At 31.5% G+C, this 21,921-nt stretch overlaps 1 long non-coding RNA gene across 1 annotated transcript in view; it reads right to left on the reverse strand.

The window, feature by feature from the left end:
- Positions 1-19,670: 19,670 nt before the first annotated feature.
- The window catches only part of LOC145269727 (uncharacterized), a 23,355-nt gene continuing 21,104 nt past the window's right edge, over positions 19,671-21,921 (reverse strand). Inside the window, exon 2 of the long non-coding RNA XR_013865209.1 lies at positions 19,671-21,020. This is a non-coding gene — a long non-coding RNA (uncharacterized LOC145269727). The remainder of the gene's footprint in view (positions 21,021-21,921) is intronic.

The raw sequence follows: 21,921 nt of genomic DNA on the forward strand, positions 1-21,921 counted from the left end.
TGTCATCACCCACTACACTCCACCACACACCATCTCTCTCTTTCATATTTGTGGAACTATTATTGCAAGAATAAAATTGTCATTTTTATATACTCAAAATTCATAGTGTTTGTTATATACATTCACCGAGCATTTTGGCAGACGTGTGGAGTTTCTATCTGTTGTGTTCCAGTGAGGGGCATTTTGGTCTGTTCCGTCATATATCTTTTGTATTTCCATTAGTTCTACATTTGAAAGACAACTTCTCGTAAGAATGTTGCTCCATTGTAGGGTAGTCATTATTATTTATTTATTTATTCATTTGTACGAGCCTTTTTCAAGTCTCACACAAAACACACATTCATATTTCAAGCTGTCATATACATACGCGCACACAAACATACGCGCCCACGTCCACACATGTACACTTATTCACGTTCACATACATACACTCACATTCACGTATATATACACACACACTTACGTATACACATGTACTCACACACGCAAACACGAACACGCACATGGACGACGTCACTTCCGCTTTCTAAGGAAATACACATGCGCAAGATACACTCTGGAAGCGAGTATAAAAACAAGGCGAGACAAACTGTTTCTAACTCTCTTTAGGACCAACTCTCAATGAGAGAGGTTGGGCTAACAAGCCGCCGCCGTTTTGGCGCGTGCACGCGTACCTCACGCCCACTTCCTACTATGTATGGGGCACGAGCTAAAGACTGTATGTATACATTCTCACTCTTTCTCTCTCCATCTACTACTGGCCACTAAGAACACCTTTGTGTAGCTGACTACTAACTGATGACAACTCTAATATCCTCTTCTTTGTCTACACGCTGGACTACCATTCTCAATTTTCCTACAACATTTATTTCTCTTCCCATGCGTGAACAAACAATAGTGACCCGAACTTGAGATGAAAACACATTTCCTATTCTTGCTACAACACCAGTCCTGTAACGAACATGGGTTACATACACGCGGACATGTTATAACTAAAATGTTCATTTCTTTCAACAGCAAATAAACGACGTTTATCTTATCCATTAATTGAGTCTTTGTTTCCTTCAATTCCCATTCGTTTCATTATTCTTTTGTAACGGGATTGGGTTATTTATATATCCTAGTCCCCTACACATTATTTTAATGTGATTAAAAATATTTCAATAATCCGGCATATTAAATAGTATCTACTGAATTCTCATGTCACAGTAACGAAAATATCCGAAAATTACAAAAAAAACAAAACAAAAAAAAAACAAAAAAAAAAAACGATAAGGTAAAAAAAATTAATGGTACTTGTACAGTTTAATCAATACATTAAAAAAATGAAAATATCGAAAAAACAAAGTTTAGATTGTTGTACCTATCCATTATGGAATGAAGTTCTCTGAAAAAATTTTAATTTAATTTCATCAAGTAGTTTTTTTTTTTTTTTTTTTTTTGTTTACAGCGAAAAAACAATTTGTTATACCGAGCAAAAGGTTCGATTTTTAGGAAGGAAAGCTAGAATTAAAGATAGGGAGGGAGTGTCGGCGCTTTACATGGAGTTATCTCCTCGTGGCGTGTTCCAAAAATCCAAACAAAAATGTTTTTAAATTCAAAATGGCTACCTTCAATGTGTTGTCATAAAAACGTGGGTAAATTTTTAGATTAGATCCACTGTCACAATTTTCTTTTAAATGACGACTTTTAAAAATTTTCGACTATGCTGGATACGGAAATCGCATTGAAATTTTGCAGAACTAAGTAGGTATCGAGATATAAAAAGTTGTATTATGCATTGTATTCTTTGGTAGCCATCTTTTTTACGCGCGTGCGCGTGCCATTAACAAATGTACGCGCGTAACAAAGATGGTCGCCAAAGAATGCAATGTATAAAACAGCTTTTTATATCTCGATAACTACTTAGTTCTGCAAAATTTCAATGCTATTTCCGTATTCAGCATAGTCGAAAACCTATCCAAGTCGTCATTTAAAAAAAAATTGTGGAAGTGGACCTAATCTAATAATTTATTATTTCGTGTTTTTTCCGCTGTAAAAAAAAAAAAAAAAATACTCGATCAAATTAAGTGCAATTTTTTTTTTTTTCCGGAGATCTTCAGTTCAAAACGGATACGTACAATATAACTTTTCTTTTTTCTTTTTTTTTCGATATTTTCATTTTTAATATCTTGATTAAACTGTACAAGTACCAAATTAATTATTAATGAAAATAGTTTACAAAGACAATTAGCGAAAATTTCGTTTTGAAAAAAAAAAAAAAAAAAAAAAAAAAAAAAGGATAAAAAAGAAACCGGAGAGTTCTACTTCTAAGAAAAGGGAGGTAATTATTTATTGAAAATCTTTGTTCAAACTTAATTTTTGCTTCTTGTTTTCACAAACTGTTTTCATTATTAATTAATTTCGATTTTAAAATTTCACTGTCATAACGAAAACTGAACCTGAATATTTATCTGATATATAAAAGGCTATCTGTCTGTCTCCATATTTTAAAACTTCATAGTCCATCCATCTCTCCCGAAACTAAAAATCACAGAGCGGCAGGCAGCGGCACGGCACTCCACTAGGGGCCTCAAACGATTGGATGCTTTTAACAACCGTTCTTTTATGAGTCTTTAACCGGTTAAAATAGTTTTTAAGGGGTCAAAAATGTGTCGAAATTAAAAAAAAAAAAAAAAGGTAAAATTTTAGAAAAAGCGTGAACTCGAATTAGAAGAAAACAAAACAATTTTCTTGTAGATTTCGGTGTGCTAAAAAAGAATCTGCAAACCGTATCCGTCGCAAATTAATAGTTTCGGAGATATTAATATTTTTTCCAATGGATTATTGGGTTTGTATTACTGTACACATAGATTCGAAAAAGTTGTCAAAAAATAAATATATAACAAATAAATGTTATCAAAGGCAAGATAAGTTACTTTTCTACCAAACTGGATATATTTTTTGTGTTTTTATTCAATGTAACATGTTTATTCAGCTCGAAAAGCATACAGTGTTTACCGATATGTATTGGAAAATTCAAGATGGCGCCTGACTCTCTCTTTAACACGGTAAGTTTAGAAAAAAGTGTTATAAATAAAAAAACTAGACAAAATACTGTTAAAATCTCGCTCAATATATGTTACCGTGACATAGGTTGACATGTATTCGGTGGATATTTAATAGTATTTTGTCTAGTTTTTTTTTTTTATTTATAACACCGTTTCCCAAACTTACCGTGTTAAAGAGAGTCAGGCGCCATTTTGAATTTTCCAATACATCGGTAAACACTGTATTTTTTTTGAGCTGAATAAACATGTTACATTGAATAAAAACACAAAAAATATATCCAGTTAGGTAGAAAAGTAACTTATCTTACCTTTGATAACATCTATTTGTTGTATATTCGTTTTTTGACAACTTTTTCGAATCTATGTGTACAGTAATACAAACCCGGATTATTTTCTTTATAAAATCAGTTATAATGGCGTAAGTCGGCTGATTGCGCATGCCCACAGAGGCCATTTCACTGACTTCATTTACGCTCTCCGCATGTGCGATAGTCACGTGATATTTCACAAGGCGCATGTATACATGACGGACATTTTAAATTACAAGAAATATTTTCATAAAAAAAAATATGATCTCATTTTATAGTAAAAATAATGCTGTTAGTAAGTTTTCACGACCAGTTTACAAAAACATATCTTTGTTTTCGTTCTTTTTTGTGATGTGGGGGGGGGGGTAATCTCATATATAGAAGTTGTATAGCTTAACAGATGCTTCTGTAGTTTAATTAACCGTTTTTTCCGTAAGTAACGTGCCGAAATTTATCGAGCAGAGTAATGATTAACATTTCACAAAAATTCTGTCTTTACATTGGTGGGGGGCGGCGCCGGCGGTGTTGACAGAATTTTTGTGAAATCTTAATCATTACTCTGCTCGATAAATTTCGGCACGTTACTTACGGAAAAACGGTTGTTTTTGTAAACTGCTCATGAAAACTGAATTTTTTAGATCAATTAAAAAGCATTAAAAACTACGTAACAAAAATGAACCACATTTGTTTTGAAAATGCCCGCTAAAAATTCCTCCAATGTGTGCCAGTTGACACGGTTAAGATTCGGATTAAAAATTGTTATAAAAATAAATACAATTTAGGCGCGCAGTATGATTATGATTATGTTTATGTTGGCGCGTGAAAAATAAAAAATAACTCCCACGCAAATTCCGGCGTGGCATTATATAATTAATCGATCCAAAACGAGCGGACGTAGTACAGAGCACCCCACGTGATTTTTCCGTCCAATGGGATTTCTCCAAGAATATTTTTCTAAACTTTTCTTTTAAGCTCGCTGGAGCCGATCCAAATAGTATTTAAGCACACACAAACATCAAATCTTTCTCTCAACTGCATTTTCATTCGGACGTTCCACGCGTGTTACTATCACTCTTCCATTTTCCCCGCTCCGCGCGCTTCATACAATTTCACAGGCGAACATTACCTATTACCTCTCTTAACATGTTTTAACATATGAACAGTTCAACAAAAAAAGACATTCTCCTTTTTTTTTATACGAACACTTAAAAAGGACTTCTGAACCCATTATAAAGAGAATTATACTTTATTTGTTAATGGTTGTTTTCTGTGAATAAACCTCCGTTTGTTTTGCATGTAAGTCTTCTTTTTATTTTTATTTATTTGTGGAGGAAGTTAGTTCCTAAAAAGGCCTGACGACCCCCACAAATGTTACAAGTCATTTTACGCTCATGCGCACGTGAACGCAAGAACCGAATTACGTGAACACTGGCCAAATACAACGATGCATTGTGATATTTATTTTTTACTTACGTAAACTAATAAAATGCTGATTTTTTAAAAATAAATGTGATTTCTCTTCGGTCTGTGCGCATGCGCAATGAGCCAACTTACGCCATTATAGCTGATTTTATAAAGAAAATAATCCATTGGAAAAATATTAATATCTCCGAAACTATTAATTTGCGACGGATACGGTTTTCAGATTCTTTTTTAGCACACCGGAATCTACAAAACCAATATTTTTTTATCTACTAGTTCGAGTTCACGCTTTTTCTAAAATCATACAAAAAAAAAAAAAAAATCGTTATACATTTAGTTTTTTAATTTTTAATCAGTTCATATACATGTCACGTTGATAGAGTGGTAACGCCACTAGCTTTGAATGCTACGGTTTTGTTTTCGGTTTCAATTCAAGCTGATGGCACCCAAATACTTTTTCTTTTTTTTTTTTTTACAGAGGAAAATCAAAATTTAATGAGATCGATCATCTTGTCTATTTCGCTGACGGGTATGGAAACGCCAAGGGAGATAACTATCACTACTTAAAGTTTATCAAAATTTGATGAGATTATTTTGAAATATGGGGGTGTGAGAAACAAAACAAAAAAAAAACTACCTGACCAAATTAAGTGAAATGTTTCTATGAAAACTTAATTCCATAACGGATATGTACAATATAATTTTCTTTCAATATTTTCATCTTATTATATGTCTTCATTAAACTAAACAAGTACCATTTCTTTAAAAGCTGCATGTTTTTCAATTTTTGTGTGCATATGTAGCAACATATACAGTGCCGCCAAGAAGAAAGTCCGCGCTTGGTCATTTTTTTTTTTCAAAAACTGCACATTAAAGTGAAATTGAATGTAACTGTTTAAACAACCTATACCTCATTTGATTTGCCTTTTATTCCTCTATAATTTTACCTGTTCATATTTGACTTTTAATTGAAGTATCTTGGTGTTTGCATTAATTTTAAAATATAACTTCAAATCGAGAAGGCAAAAAGAAACTCTGCATAATGGAAAATTAAAATTATTATTTAAATGTAACTTTAGAACATTAATGCAACACAAATATAACACAATGAACTAGTTATTATTTAGTAGCATAGCCCTTCTTCAATTTGACAGCCAGCAAATTTTGGGGCATTCCCTTGAATAGTCTGCGGCAACAGTGAAAGGGCATCCTACTTTTCTTTAATTTTTGTCCAAAGTTCTTCCACATTTGAAATTTTATCATTGCGTAGCTGTTGCTTGATGTAATACTATGCATTTTCAATTGGATGAAGGTCTGGAGATTGTGCAAACCAATCCAAACACGGAATATCATGCTCTTCGAATAACCTCTTGACATTGCCAACTGTGTGAATGGGAACATTATCCTGCATGAAGATGGGATTATGATCCAAATCCGGCCAAATTAGAGTTGAAAATGCTCAGTCAGCATATTAATGTACTTGGTCGAATTAATTTGACCTGACAAGCAAACTATAGACCTTGGGCCATTGGCATTAATAATGCCCCAGACCAAAACTGAACCTTTACTACTTGCAGTGTTGAAACTGCACTTTAATTAAAATTAAATTCTTTAGCCTTCCTTTGTGTATTCTTAGTCTTGGCAATCAGTAGTTGAAAAGGTTCTTTGTAAAGAAAAGAGAGGAAAGAAGCTTAGTCTTGCCAGCATTGAATGTTACCATTCGCGTACCGATTCGACCACATACTGGATGTCTTCCTCTAAGATTTCAGCCATTTTCTTAGATATGTGTTTATTTGTTTTCCTCCTGTGCCTATTATAAAGTTATAGAGTGTTGTGTTATCAGCAAATATATTCACCTTGAAGAGAATTTGATCAGGGAGATCATTTATGAATATCAGGAATAATAATGGTCCAATGGTCAACACCTGCAACACACCCACATTTATATTGCATTGTTTTGACGTACAGCCATCGATGCCAAGATGAATGTTTCTCTTGTATTTTTCCAAGATAATTCTGAGGAAGATAAGCACAGTATGGCTAATTAATGTTATGTCAAGAACCATCACGAATTGCATCACTCCAAAACAAGGAAAGGTTTCTAAATCAGTAAGACATCCAACAAAACAGGCTAGATATTAGTATTAAAACATACTCTATATTAGTATTATATATATATATATATATATATATATATATATATATATATATATATAATTTAAAGGAGATTAGAACAATAGTCTAAAGAGCTAAGTGTATTTTAATGTAACAGTGAAATTACTAGTTTAATTAAAATACAGGAAATAGAAAGTGCTCGTTGTAATTTAGATATATAATAAGCTCGATAGTTAAATGTCCTAGAGCTAATTCAATATTAAGTAATGTGATTTACAATTTAAAATTTAAAAATTTAAAAAAATTTAAAAATCAAATTTCAATCAAATTAAAAATCAGTTTCATAAGAAGGAACAACAACAAAATCAATTATCTGTACGATCGTTTCGGAAATCCGTGCTTTTTATTGTAGTATACATGAAGTTATGTAGAACAATTATATATAGTTTTTTTGGTAAGCACGGTCTCCTCATCAGCAAATTTAGGAGGATTTTTATTGAATTTAAAAGACACCATAAATAAACCTAGCATTAAAAGTAAGGCAGATGAATCTGAAAAAATTGAAATAAAAGGTTTGGATTTAAAATTTATAAGAAAATTAATATGGGTTAGAGATAGAAATGAGTAGAAAAAAATATGTATTTTTGAATTTACATAATAAATTTGATTTAAAAATATATAGAGATATTACCTTTTAGTTTTTCTTTTTTTGAAATCAGGAACTGTGTTTAAAGTAGTCATTTAGATGTTTGCTATAGCTTTTTATTTTATTGAATGATGAATTTTAAAAGGGCGACGCTCGTGCAATAAATTGTTTCCGTTAGCGTATTTTTGATTTAAAGACGCTACAGTTTATATATAGAGAGAGAATATTTGTTTTACAAGTTTTTAAGGGGAGATAATTGTCATGTGTTATTGACTTTATTTATTATTTGTTTTACGGGTCTAAGGGAGGTAATTGGTCTAACTTAATTTATTAAAAAAAACAAAAAAAAAACAATTATAATCTATTTTTACTAATGAGTAATTTTTAATGATTTAAGGTGGTTTATATTTATTAAATTTAAACCAACGTTTATTATTACATGTCAGAAGCTCGTGTCTTGAATTTAATAGTTTGGTTGTACTTTTTATATCTTCATATTTTAAAATTTTTAGGGTTTCTTTTGTACATAGTGCACAAAATTTATCTCCTGGTTTATATGATTTGCAAGTCTCAATTATTTGCCATTTTAAGTTGAAAGAAATATTGCTATTTTTTAGTTGCCAAATATAGTTGGATAGAGCCGTTTGGTTTGATAGAGAGTTATTTTTAAAAGAATGTTTGTGCGTTGAAATTCTATGTTTTATTAGGCCAGATGTGGAACCAATATATATTACCTCTTGATTATTGTGATTATTTTCCGTTAGGTCTATTGTTGGATTATTATGTGGTGGGTTGATTAGTAATTGATCGGTAGATTGGTTTAAGTTGGTGTTATTATTTAATCTGGTAGTTGAGTTATGGCTGTTAATAGGTTCTTGTAGATTTGGAGTTTTTGATACTGTTCAGCTATAGATAACATTTTTAATTTTACATGAGCCTTGTAGGGGACATTTATTTTTTCTTCTACAGTTACAGTCCGATGTATTTTGTATAGTTGTATTTTGTAGTTTATTAATTTTCTTATTATTAGAGCTAATTATTTTCTGATGAAGGTTAGGCATAGTAGAGTAAGAGACTTTAATTGTGTTCTTATTGAAAATTTTATAATATATATGGGGGGCTTTAAAGTTCTTATCTAATATTTTAAAAAATTCTCTGGCTATGTTTGTTTCTAGGTTTTTGGAATACGGGGGGTTGAACCATAGGATCTCCTTGTGTCTATTCTTACGTTTACGGGTTTTAGTTTGCTGTTTATTTGTATTATTATCTAATATTTGTAGTTTGGTTTTATCTTTTTTTGTCTCTTGGTTATTTTTCTTAACTCGTATACGGGAAGACATTGCCATATTATATGTTATTACGCTCTTAATAGGTTTATTTTTAATGCAGTTTATGTTTCTATCATTTTTATTTATGAATTTAATTTGTGAATTATATCCAGAGTTTTTAAGGGCTTCATTATAGTATTTTTCATTTTTGGTAACTATTGATTTAGTAGAAGACAGTCTAGAAATTCTTAAAGCGATATTGTTCCTTCTTATGAAACTGATTTTTAATTTGATTGAAATTTGATTTTTAAATTTAAAAATTTTTTTTAAATTTTTAAATTTTAAATTGTAAATCACATTACTTAATATATATATATATATATATATATATATATATATATATACACACACATGGTGTGTTAGTGTGTTAGTGTGTATGTATGTATGTATGTGTTGGAGTGGAGAGGGCTCCCATAAGCCGTGGTGATGGCAACCTTTCTAGGAGAAGCAAATCTCTGATTTAATAAACCATAAAGCGGAAGACCATTACCCGCATTAAGCTGGTCTGCAGTTTAATTTGTTGCTGACTATCTTGCTCTTGCTTGTTGCTGGATCTCAACATTTTGAACCGAGAGAGAGACTTAGCTGTCGTACAAAGCTAAGACTCTGTAACATCATCTGTGTATAGATACTCCCTCAGGCATTTGGGCTCATGGATTTTAAATGTCTGAGGGAGTGGCACTCGTCTGACAAGACGTTGCAATCATCATATATATATATACATATATATATATATATATATGTGTGTGTGTGTGTGTGTGTATACATCAGCTGGGTTTCAACCGCTGTCTCATCAACAAAATGTTTCATCCCTCTGCATGTTTTACAAGTACTTCTATGGTAGTTGCTCTGACGAACTACAAGACCTTGTATCCCCTCGACATAAATACTCCTAACAAACATGAAAAGCAGCTAAATCCCACCCCAACACAGTAGAAATCCCTAGATGTAAGAAAGTTTTCTATTCTAGTAGTTTCTTTCCTAGGACTGCTAGACTTTGGAATTCTCTTCTGGGTACCTGTTTTCCTGACTGCACGAACATGCATCTTGCTGCTCAACTCCCTACATAGTACCCCTACATCAAAGTGGCACTGTGCCTTGTTTGGGATGAAAATGCAATAAAATAAAAAAATAAATAAAATATATTATCATATACTAGCAGGCTACCTAGCGTCACCTGATCGTAAAATATGCGTAAATATTATATTTTAATTCATACAGAAATTGAGACATGTGCATGCGAGTATTGTTTTTTTTTTCTTAACAGTTTACTTCTTGTAATTAAAAACAAAAAATACTCGAGTTGAGATCAAAACCAAAATCTAAAGACAGTGACCCAAGCACAATAACTATTAAACCAGCTTGACACGATCTTTATAAAGTGTTTTCAAACCTATTCATTCATAACATAAAGATGTCAGGTTTCATGGCCGCACATGCACATTCATGAAACAGTTGACAAACCGATAAAAATCCAATGACTCCAAATACCACTTTGTTAATTTGAACGCCTTATTTCTTGATGAAAACCAATTAAAAATGTTTTCCGCACATCTGAATACCATATATACTATATTTCATGTCGGTAGATCAAAAATTCGTTGAGTATATAGGTTAAGAAGTGTCCTCACGGTTCTCACTTTTATAGATATGTAGATTATACATATTACTATATTTTTAATTTGACGGTTGAAATATTAAACTATTTGCAGGAAATTAAATATTTTTTCACAGAGAAAGAAAAATTAAACAATATTTCAAAGATTCAAATTTCATGAAAGTTTATTCAATGGTTTAAGAAAGATTTATAATCGAATTAAAAAAAACACAGATTAAAATGAAGAAATTTCAAGGTATAAGCAAAAAAAAAAGCACCATAAGATTATGCTCAATCAGAAAACTGGTGAAAAAATTAACTAAACTGTCAAAATACAAAAAGATGAAAAATGCTACGGAAAATGTTAATTTGGGAGTTCACGGTTACTTTTATCTTTTTATTCACGTTGTATTCACGTTGGTTTATTCTCAATCATTTGCACAGGTTTTCCACATTTGACACGTTTCATTTCTTCTATGGAATTCTCGCGTTATCGCTTTTTCAATGTCTTAGTTTATGTGAATGTTTTTAATAGCAAAAATAAAGTTAGTTAAATACAATACACTTTACAATCATGGTTTTACTATACAAATGTACAGAATTTTTACTATTAATAAATGTAATATTTATTGTAAAATAGAATTTCATCATGGCAGATTGAATAAAATCAATAGTTCAGTTAATGTTAATCAAGTTGATTGAAAGTAATTAGTTTTATTTTCTAATCATTATGATATGTCAAAAAACATTACTAAACTTCATGCAATTTACAATTATGTTCATATTGTTTAAATGAATGGACAGAATTTGTTTGCATTTAAAAAAAATTAAATTGTAGTTTAGATTAACATTATTCTGACCTTCTTCAGATGTATATTGTCAAACTCAGGAATCTGCATGGAATTTAAATCTAAATTTTCTTAAACACTTTATACACTATCCCACAGATTCTTTCTGGTGTAATGGATAAAGTAGTTGATAAAATTTAGTTTAAATTACAAGGTTGAAGGTTCGATCTCAGTGTAGGTGACATATAAAAATTATATATTTTTTATGGAAATCGTTCCAGACAAGATATGAAGCCACTTGATGTTAGCAGCCTATCAGATTGGCGACTCTTTTGAACCTTGTCTAGGAGCAAAAAAAAAAAAAAACTACTTCAAGGTTTAAAAAAAAAAAACATGCCAACGATAAATGTTAGATGGAATAGATTCTGACCCAGAAAACTGCAATTCTTCCCCCTTTGTCAGAAACATCGCTCATGGAATCTGAGGACTAAAGGAACAAAATAAGGGAAACGAAAGTTACAAGGTTGTCAAAAGTAAACTCAAGGTCCAATTTTTATTCTACTTAATTGCAAATAATTTAGGACTTCTGCCTTTTCATGGCTGATGCAAGCTAGTTTGTGGATTAAATAAAAGGTTCCATTTGAAATTCCATGTAGATTTTAAAGTTCAACAGAAAAATTCTTCAGAGCTTGACAAGATACACCTGAGGAAAGTTTTTTTTTATTACATTTTCACCACAAACAAGGCACATTGCCACTTTGATGCAGTCCCTACTATCAGGGGCATAAGCTACAGGGGTACTATGTAGGGAGTTTGGCAGCAAGATGTCGGTTCACATTACACTTGAACTTCTGCATGTCAGTGCAGTTGGGGAAGCAGGAACTTCCAAAGTTTAGCAGTTCTGGGGGAAGAAACTACTGGAGTAGAAAGTTCTTTAATATCTAGGGATCTCTACTATGTGGGGGTTGGATTTTACTGCTTGTCGTGTTTGTCAGGGGGTTATTTACGTCGATGGAGGGTACAAGTGCTTGCAATTCGTCAGAGCATTCCCCATTAAAATACTTGTAGAACAGGCAAAGGGATGCAAAATTTCGTCGAAAGGACAGGGGCTGAAGCTTAGATGACAGTTCAGGATCTATCAGATTGGCGACTCTCTTTTGAACCTTGTCTAGGAGTGAGAGACTAGTAGCAGATGCACCAGCCCAAATATGATAACAATACTCCATACATGGGCGAATGGTAGCCTTATAGAGGTACAAGATACTTTCGGGCATTAGTATTTTTAGCACAGTAGAGAGAGCCTACTTTCTTCGCAGCGGTCTAGGCAATGCTCTCACTGTAATTGTTCCAACATGTTTCCTGTGAACGTTACGCCAAGGAGTTAAAAGAAATACTTTCAGATAATGAGTCTTTGGTCATTGCTGTAGGTGGTAGAAAAGGTTTCATGTAATTATTGAAGGAAGCAAGTTTAGTCTTGGCAGCATTGAATGTGACCATCAATTTTTGTCCCCATTCCACTACAGATTGGAGGTCATCCTCTAGTGTTTCTGCCATTTCCTTAGATATGTGTTCATTTGTTTTTCTCTCATGCCTGAGATAGAGCATGGTGTCATCAGCATATATACCCATCTCACAGACAATTTTGTCAGGGATGTCATTTATGAATATTAGGAATAATAAAAGGTTCAAGGATAGACCCCTGAGGCACTCCCTCGTTTATATCATATTTCAGAGGAGATAGAGTTTGAACATATGGAGACAGACCGACAGACGGACATATAGCCATTCAGATATTATATATATATATATATTAAGATGATTGATAATTTATAATTAAAAATCTGTTTCATAAGGAAGAACAAACAAAATCAACAAATTGTACGACTGTCTATCAGAATAAAAACATCATTTCCGAAACGATCATTTATTGATTTTATTTGTTCTTCCTTATGAAACAGATTTTTAATTTTAATTATAAATTATGAATCATTTTACTCAATATTAAAATAGCTCTAGGATATGCCTATTGAGCTTATTATATATCTACATTACGAGCACTGTTTTCTTTTCTTTTAATTGTATTATTGAATTTACTAATATATATATATATATATATATATATATATATTTTGTTATTGTTGTTATTTTTCAAGCGATACATACGGTTAATATTGGCTCCACCTCGGAGCTCATTTTTTTATTTACTTAGAAAGTCGCCCTTTTTAATTTTGGACGTATATAAAAATTTTTATTTATTTATTATTTTTAAAACAGTAATCTACGTACACGCATGTTTCAAGGTCATTACCTCTCATCAGCGTAGTTTAACTGTTTCTAGGGATCGAACCTCAGACCATGTTTACCACAGTCTGGTGCCTTAACCGTTCGGCCATAATCCCTAGATTAATTATACTGTTTATTTTTATCGCTTATAAATTTAGATATTGTTATTGTTATTTTTCAAGCGATACATACAGTTAATATTGGCTCCGCCTCGGAGCTCATTTTTTTTATTTACTTAGAAAGTCGCCCTTTTTAATTTTGGACGTATATAACATTTTTTATTTATTTATTATTTTTAAAACATATATATATATATATATGCGCGAGTGTGTGTGTTTTCTCTTTTGCCTATGTTTTCAATCTGCCGTTGCATGTTTTTGTAAAGATTGAATGATTGAGCTACACACTTGATAAGGAAAACGGTTTTCTCCAATGTTTCATAAGAATTACCATACGTACATTTAAATTGTGGCGATATAAATAAATTGGCACATCTTTTTCTCTTCCATGTTACATGACATGATAATGTTAAAAATCAGAAGAAAAAAAATTTCTTGTAGATTTTCTATGCTTTCTTTTGGTGGTTATTATAACTCCACAAGATGGTTTAAAGCTGTGCATTTCTTTGCATTAACAAACCCTCTTCTTAATCTGCATATTTATATTATTTTCTTAATCTGCATATTTATATTATTTTCTTAATCTGCATATTTATATTATTTTCTTAATCTGCATATTTATATTATTTTCTAGCAGGGCTCTTAATACAAAAGTTTATTTTTAATCTGTTTTAATATTTTATTTAATATTTCAATATTATAGTGTTTATATATATATATATATATAATAATTTATAAAATATATATGCCGATTAAGCTACACTGAATATTCCGCATTTCATCCACTCTAGGACTCCTCAGGCTTATGCGCGAATTCTGTGGTTGTTTATCGTTTTTATATGCTCCTCTTCTATTGAGATTTTAGTTAGACAATCAGCTTTCTAGTATCCACCGCGCCCCTTCCTATTAGCCAATGGGCATGCATTTTATCGGACAAAGGATCTGTTTTAAAACTAGGTTCGTGGTTTTTTTTATTGTTAGTTTATATATAAATATGTGTACATACATACATATATGCACATATATATACATACATATATGTGTGATCGTTTATGTATATTCATGTTTATTTAATTTATTTGTTTATTTTCTATTATTTTTGTTAGTTTTAAAACTATTTTGTATCGCTATCCTAGAGTAAATTTTATTTTGTGAACACAGTTATTTGCTATTTCTCTTCTACAGTTTAATAGATGTTGGGGTTCTTTAAAGTATAGAATAGCAAATTTTTCATGAAGGCATAATCTACACAGAATTAGCGAATAAGCCTGAAGAGTCCTAGAGTGGATGAAACGCAGAATATTCAGTGTAGCTTAATCGCCATATATATTTTATAAATTACTAATTAGCTCTACCTACGTATTGAGCACTTTTGAAGTAAATACTTCGTTTATACATAAATCTATACTTTCGTATATTAATTTTATGTGAGTAAATTAAGTAATTATATATATATATTTCTGTAGAAATATATTTTCTCATATATCAATCCTTATATAAGAAGCTCAATGTAATTACAGAGCAATATAGAGAATAAATGACAAAAAGTTATATCCCAAAATTCATGATGTTGCCGATCTTATAATTTATTCCTTTAATTCAAAAAGAAATAGCAACAATCAATCAAAACGTGATAAAAATTCCATATGGCGTAATGGAAAAATACAAACGTAACTACAGCTTCTCTTCCAATTTTTACCATGTCAAATCACATTTCAATTCCTTTTGACGGATTGATCGTTGCTATTTATTCTGATGAGTTAAGGGCATAATAGATTCACTGATTGATCTTGCGCTACGAAACAGATACTGTCAAGAATTGTATAAGTCAACTGAATTAAAGGAATAAATTATATGATCAACATCATGAATTTTGGAATATAACTTTTTATCTTTTATTTTCTCTCTCTCCATATATATATATATATATATGTAAAAGAGATTTAGAAGGCTGTCACAATGCGAGGAATGAATTATAGTCGCTGTTGGTAAGAGGAGACGAGAACAAGTGGCGATTTACAAATCAATAAGTACATACATATATATATATATATTTTATTATTTTATTTGTTTTTATATATATATTTATTTAGTTGTATGGTAAAATGTCTTACTTGTAATTCCATGCGACATATTCCATTATTAATTTCGGAAAAATGTTCCCTTTTCAAATGGTGTATGTAACAGGTCGGTTATTTACATATATATATGAAAGAATCAAAGAAGTATTGAAATTTTTAAAGAATGATTACTGTTTGGCACATCTTTATATGGACAGCTATAAAATCTAATCTATATATAAAACTAGCAGGGAGACCTGGCATTTCCCGGGATTGAATGATAATCAATGAATGTTTCACACTTTCATATTATTATTTTCATCAACATCAGTGAAATCAACCATTTTTAAATCAAATTGATCGATTACATGCTCCAGATGGGGGACCCATCACAGTGTACTAAAAGGAAGCTTCAAATGCCTCCTTGCAATGATTAAATTTTGATTGTAAATTTCAACTTACAATTTTAGTTTTATTTCACAAGTCACAAATGAGAAATCCAGTAAATTTTCCTGTCAGATATTACATTGAGGTAATACTTTCAGGACGATCCTAGCCAAAAAGGTAAAGCTCAATATATAAAAATAGAGCAACATATAAGTTTAATAATTAAAGTTAAATTCTGTAGATTAAAATATATACAAATATATTTAAGTTGAGAATTTATTGTTTGAAACAAGGAATACATGGAGAAAAATTATATTTATTTCCTTAATCCATGGATTTTCAATAATTTAATTAACATTTTCAATATTTGCGCTGAAAAGCAAAATATTTGTTTATTCACAGCTGAACATTTTGCTAATTGCATTTCATTTCCTCTGATGATATGAGTCATTATTTAAAATCCATGGATTAAGGAAATAAACATAATTTTTCTCTATATATTCCTTGTTTCAAACAATAAATTCTCAGTATATATTTTAATCTACAGAATTTAACTTTAATTATTAAACTATATATATATATATATATATATATATATATATGCGACTCTTATTCGTATTAATTTGACAACTGTTCTCACCTTGAGTGTCATTTTCACAAGGTTTTGATCAAAGTAAACTCTGACCGTCTTCAGATGTATATTGTCAAACGCAGGAATATTTCTTTCAAACTTATTCAAAATTCTTTCCGAATTCCAGAGTTTGACAAGATACACCTGCAGAGGGTCTAAGGGTATGAAAATGACACTCAGGATGAGAACTTATCGTCATCGGAAAAATTCAGAAACGTAATATATATATATATTGTATTTATTTGCTTCCCCACCAAAGCAAATTAGGCACAAGGCCATTTTTAATGTGGGGTAAAAACCAGCTGACAAGATACACCTGCAGAGGGTCTAAGGTTATGAAAATGACACTCAGGATGAGAACTTATCGTCATCGGAAAAATTCAGAAACGTAATATATATATATATTGTATTTATTTGCTTCCCCACCAAAGCAAATTAGGCACAAGGCCATTTTTAATGTGGGGTAAAAACCAGCTCCCCTAAAAGTAGGCAAAAAGGGGCACTCTGGTTACCAAAAATAATAATTGTCCCAGTATAGAGGGTTTCCCCTCCATTGACTGGTACAAATTATCTTAAGTGCAGCATCTGCAGAACAGATGGTATTTATTTGCTCCCCCACCGAGCAAATTAGGCACAAGGCCGATTTTTAATGTGAGGAGTGAAGGGAGGGAGAAGGGAAAAAGGGGACCAGCTCCCGAGAGGTGGGAAATGGGAGCTGGTTAAAGGTCAGGTATGTGGGGTTGCCCCCACATCTGGTCGTTGCTTGCAGTATCTGCCGGAACAGATACTACACTTTGATCTTGGCCCGAAGACCAATATATATATATATATAAAATGTTGATCTATTTCCAATAGGCTTTCTCTTTTGATTAGAGCAAACGCTCTAAATTGATGTTTGCATGTCTTTTTAAATATCAAAAATTGAGCCACACATTTGATAAGATTTTTCTCCAATGTTTCATATTAGCACTGATGAAAATATTTATAACATATTTTAGAAACAATGTACATTCCAATAAAAAGATTGTTTTAAAATATTGAACTACAAGGTGCCTTAAATAAGTTTCCATGTTTTTCAGATGAGCAGCTTCATTGATAAAACACACATGAAACTCTGTCCCCTTTGAAGTAAGCTCTTCCAGCTGCAATGCACTTGTTCAAACAATTTGTGGAAGAATCACGGAAGTCCTCTTGTGTGAGTGTGTTAATGACCCTCGTCACAGCCCCTTTCATCTCAATTGTCTCATAACAACAGCCTTTAAGGTTCTCCTTGAGCTTAGAGAATAATCAAAAGTCAAAGGAGGCAAGCTTTAGGCTATAGGGAAGGTGAGGAACTGTCTTGATGACCATCTTGGTCAAATAGATTCATCTTCTTTGAGCATTTTTAGGACAAACTTTGTGAAAATCTTCTGCATCTTCAGTTTCTCACAAATAATTGTGTGTACAGTTCCCACACTGAGATCAAACTGTGTACTTATTGTCTCTATAAACACACAACGGTCCTCATCCATGAACTTCTTTATTTGGCCAATCAACTCTTCTTCCTTATTCCTCCCACACCTCTCATCATCCCTTAGGGATAGTCTGCCTTTCTTGAATCTCTTATACCACTCAAAAACTGATGCTCAATTCATTCAAGATGGTCCAAAAGCAGTCTGAAGCATTCCATACGTTTCTTTGGCATTTTTTTCCAAATTCAAAACAGAATGTTATTGCGTATCATTCTTCTAAAGTGTCCTCACGTTCAGATTGCATTTTTGAAATTCACCAGCCGTGACATTTTGGCTTAGTAGGGTGTATTCCAATTCCTACTGTAGTTGATCATTTGAATCAGAAATCATAAAAATTGGTCAGTCATCTCATAAAATGCGTAGCAATAACATATTTAATTTTCAAGTTTACAACAATTTTAAATGCCGTGTAAAAAAAGTGTGGAAACTTATTGTAGGCACCTTGTATATTTTAAGCAAGAATAAAAAATTGGGATCTTAAAAAATACTCCCAGTTAAAAAGGATCCTCCCTGGTGTAAATCCATAGAACATTATGCAAACAAGTGCTATTCAAACTATTGGTAATTTTAAAAAGAAAATCGAGACAATTGAAAAAAAATATTTGTTTAAAAAAGAATGCTATGCAATGTTTCTAATATGTTTTCTCCTTTGATTATCATAAATGTTCCAAACCAGTCTTTGCAAGTTTTTGAATGCAAATTATTTTCAGCAATTCACCCACACACTTTTCTCCAATGTTAACCTACATACTTTAAAAATAACAATAATTCTATTTTTCTCTGGTTTTAATCAACACTGAAAGTAATTGTTTCTTTTCATAATTTTCCATCTACATCCAAGTTATTTTGTTAAAATATAAAATTAGCTTACTCTCCAACATGTATACAGGGATGGATGTATAAAAAAGAGTACTCATCATGGGTTTCTAATTATAAGGAATATTTTAAATAGCAGATATATGTAAAATACAATATACTTTACAATGACGTTTTTTTTTTATTTTAGTCACATAAGTGATAAGACTTTTATTCAATGTTTTATATAACCACGTATACATTTGAATAAATGAACGTTTAAAAATAATGTACATACTAAACAACATTTTCTTCAATGTTTTTGTATATAATTTTTTTCGGGTTGGTTTTGTTGTGAATATTGATCCACACACTTCAAATATCCTTATTCTGTCATCCATGATTAAGTAAAATCCCAAATAATTCGAAATTGTATTTTTGAGTGTCAATACACTAGGAATGGAACCTTCAACCCCCGGAAGAGTGCAACAACTGAATTTTATCAAATACTTTATCTACTATGCCAGTTTGAAATTCTTTGCGAATTCTTGAGTTCACCAGAATTCTCAAAGTTGGACATGATACACCTGAAGAAGGCCGTAAGTTACATTAACTGAAACAGTGAGAAAATATATATATATACATGCATGTTTTTTATTTTGTGAATTATTTTCAAAGATCGAGCCATACACTTGATTAGAGTTTCAGCTTAAATTGCTAACTAGAAGGATGCTTACTAGTAAAAAACGTTTGAAAATATTAAAATACTAGCAGGCTGCAACTCTTGACACAAAAAATTCCATGTGCAGGCACCCTTTTGTCAAGACTGAAGGAAGTCACTATATATATATATATATATATATATATATATTGCATGTTATTGATTTTGTGAATTATTTTAAAAAATCGAGCCATACACTTGATAAGAGTTCCAGCTGAAAATGCTAAGTAGAGGGGGAGGGGCTTTCAAATAAACAAACGTTTGAAAATTGAAATACAAAAGTAAACAAGAATTAACGTTTCTCGAGTGTTTGTAAACCATTTTGTTTGGTTTAAAGTTTAGCTGGTTGTAAATAACGAATGACAGCCTCACATGAACTGCGCCTCATGTTTAACATGTATCTTCATATGTCTTTTCATGTTAGCATTGTCGGAGAACGCCTTATCACAAACTGTACATGTATAAGGTTTCTCTCCAGTGTGTGTTCTAATATGACTTTTCAGATGTGAATGCTGATTGAATTCAGCCGCACATACCAGACAAGAATATGGTTTCTCACCTGTATGGGTTTGTATATGCCTTTCTAAACGAGACTTGAATGCAAACGTCAAGCTGCATACTTGACACGGATATGGTTTTAGTCCTGTATGAACTTGCATGTGCACTTTCAGGCCATGATTCTCTGGAAACTCCTCCCCACATACTTTGCATGTATAACATTTCTCTCCAGTGTGTATTTTTATGTGCATTTTTAGTTGAGAATGCCGTGGGAAGTCCGCTCCGCAGATGCCACAAGAGTAGGGTCTCTCCCCTGTGTGAGTCAGCCGGTGTGTTTTCATATTACTATTGGCCGAGAACGCTAGTCCGCAGATGTCACAAGTAAATGGACGCTCACCGGTGTGTGTTCTCATGTGCCGTTTCATATTCACGCTGACCGACATCGTCAATCCGCAAATAGGGCACGCATATGGTTTTTCTCCAGTATGTGTGCGCATGTGTAGCTTCAAATGATAGCTGCATGTGAACGCTTTCTTGCAGATTTCACAGGCGTGCGTTTTTTTCCCTTTCTTTGATTCCATGATTCTTGTGAAACAAGAATGTTTTGTGAATACCACTTGAGACACTTTACAATTATGTAAAAAAAAAAAGAGGGTTCCTTTTGGCTTGCGTATCGATGTGTATGCTTGTAGAAGAAACCAGCAGTAGTGATGATTTATTGATATCAAATGTATACAATTTCCAGTAAATTAGACAAATTTCTGTGAATAGAAAATAAAGAAAGAAAATTATTGTTTTGTAAAAACAACTCAAAACAATTTTACAAGAATAAATTCATGGTATGTGTTTCTTGAAATGTCAAGTAAAAATATTTTAAAGAATAAATCTATGGTATTTGTTTCTTGAAATGTCAAAAAAATTAAAAGAATAAATCTATGGTATTTGTTTCTTGAAATGTCAAATAAAAAATTTTAAAGAATAAATTTATGGTATTTGTTTCTTAAACGTAAGGTAAAAATTTAAAAGAATAAATCTATGGTATTTGTTTCTTGAAATATCAAGTAAAAAAATTTGAAGAATAAATTCATGGTATTTGTTTCTTGAAATGTCAAATAAAAAAAATTTTAAAGAATAAATTTATGGTATTTGTTGAAATGTCAAGTAAAAAAATTTTAAAGAATAAATTTATGGTATTTGTTGAAATGTCAAATAAAAAAAATTTTAAAGAATAAATTTATGGTATTTGTTGAAATGTCAAGTAAAAAAATTTTAAAGAATAAATTTATGGTATTTGTTTCTTGAAAAAAAAACAATTTAGAAGACTAAATACATAGCCTTTGTTTCTTGAAATATCTTGTAAAAAACAATTTAAAGGAATAAATCTACAGTATTTGTAGCTTGAAATATCTTGTAGAAACCATTTTACAAGAATAAATTGATAGGATTCGTTTCTAGACGATTATGTTACAAGAATATAGGTTGCTTTTGGCTTGTGTTCAAACGTATCTGCAATCAAATCATTATACAAATCTCAATTATCTTTACATTCAAACTCCCCAAAATTCCTTTTGGCTTGTGTTTGAAAGAGAAGTCAATGCTAATGCTGATTTAATGATTTCTGAGGTATAAAAATTTCCAATCAGACGAATCTCTGTGAATAAA

This window comes from Euprymna scolopes, chromosome 45, assembly GCF_053919585.1.
Source record: "Euprymna scolopes isolate OS-2025 chromosome 45, ASM5391958v1, whole genome shotgun sequence".
In the NCBI taxonomy this organism is placed as follows: Eukaryota; Metazoa; Mollusca; class Cephalopoda; order Sepiida; family Sepiolidae; genus Euprymna; species Euprymna scolopes.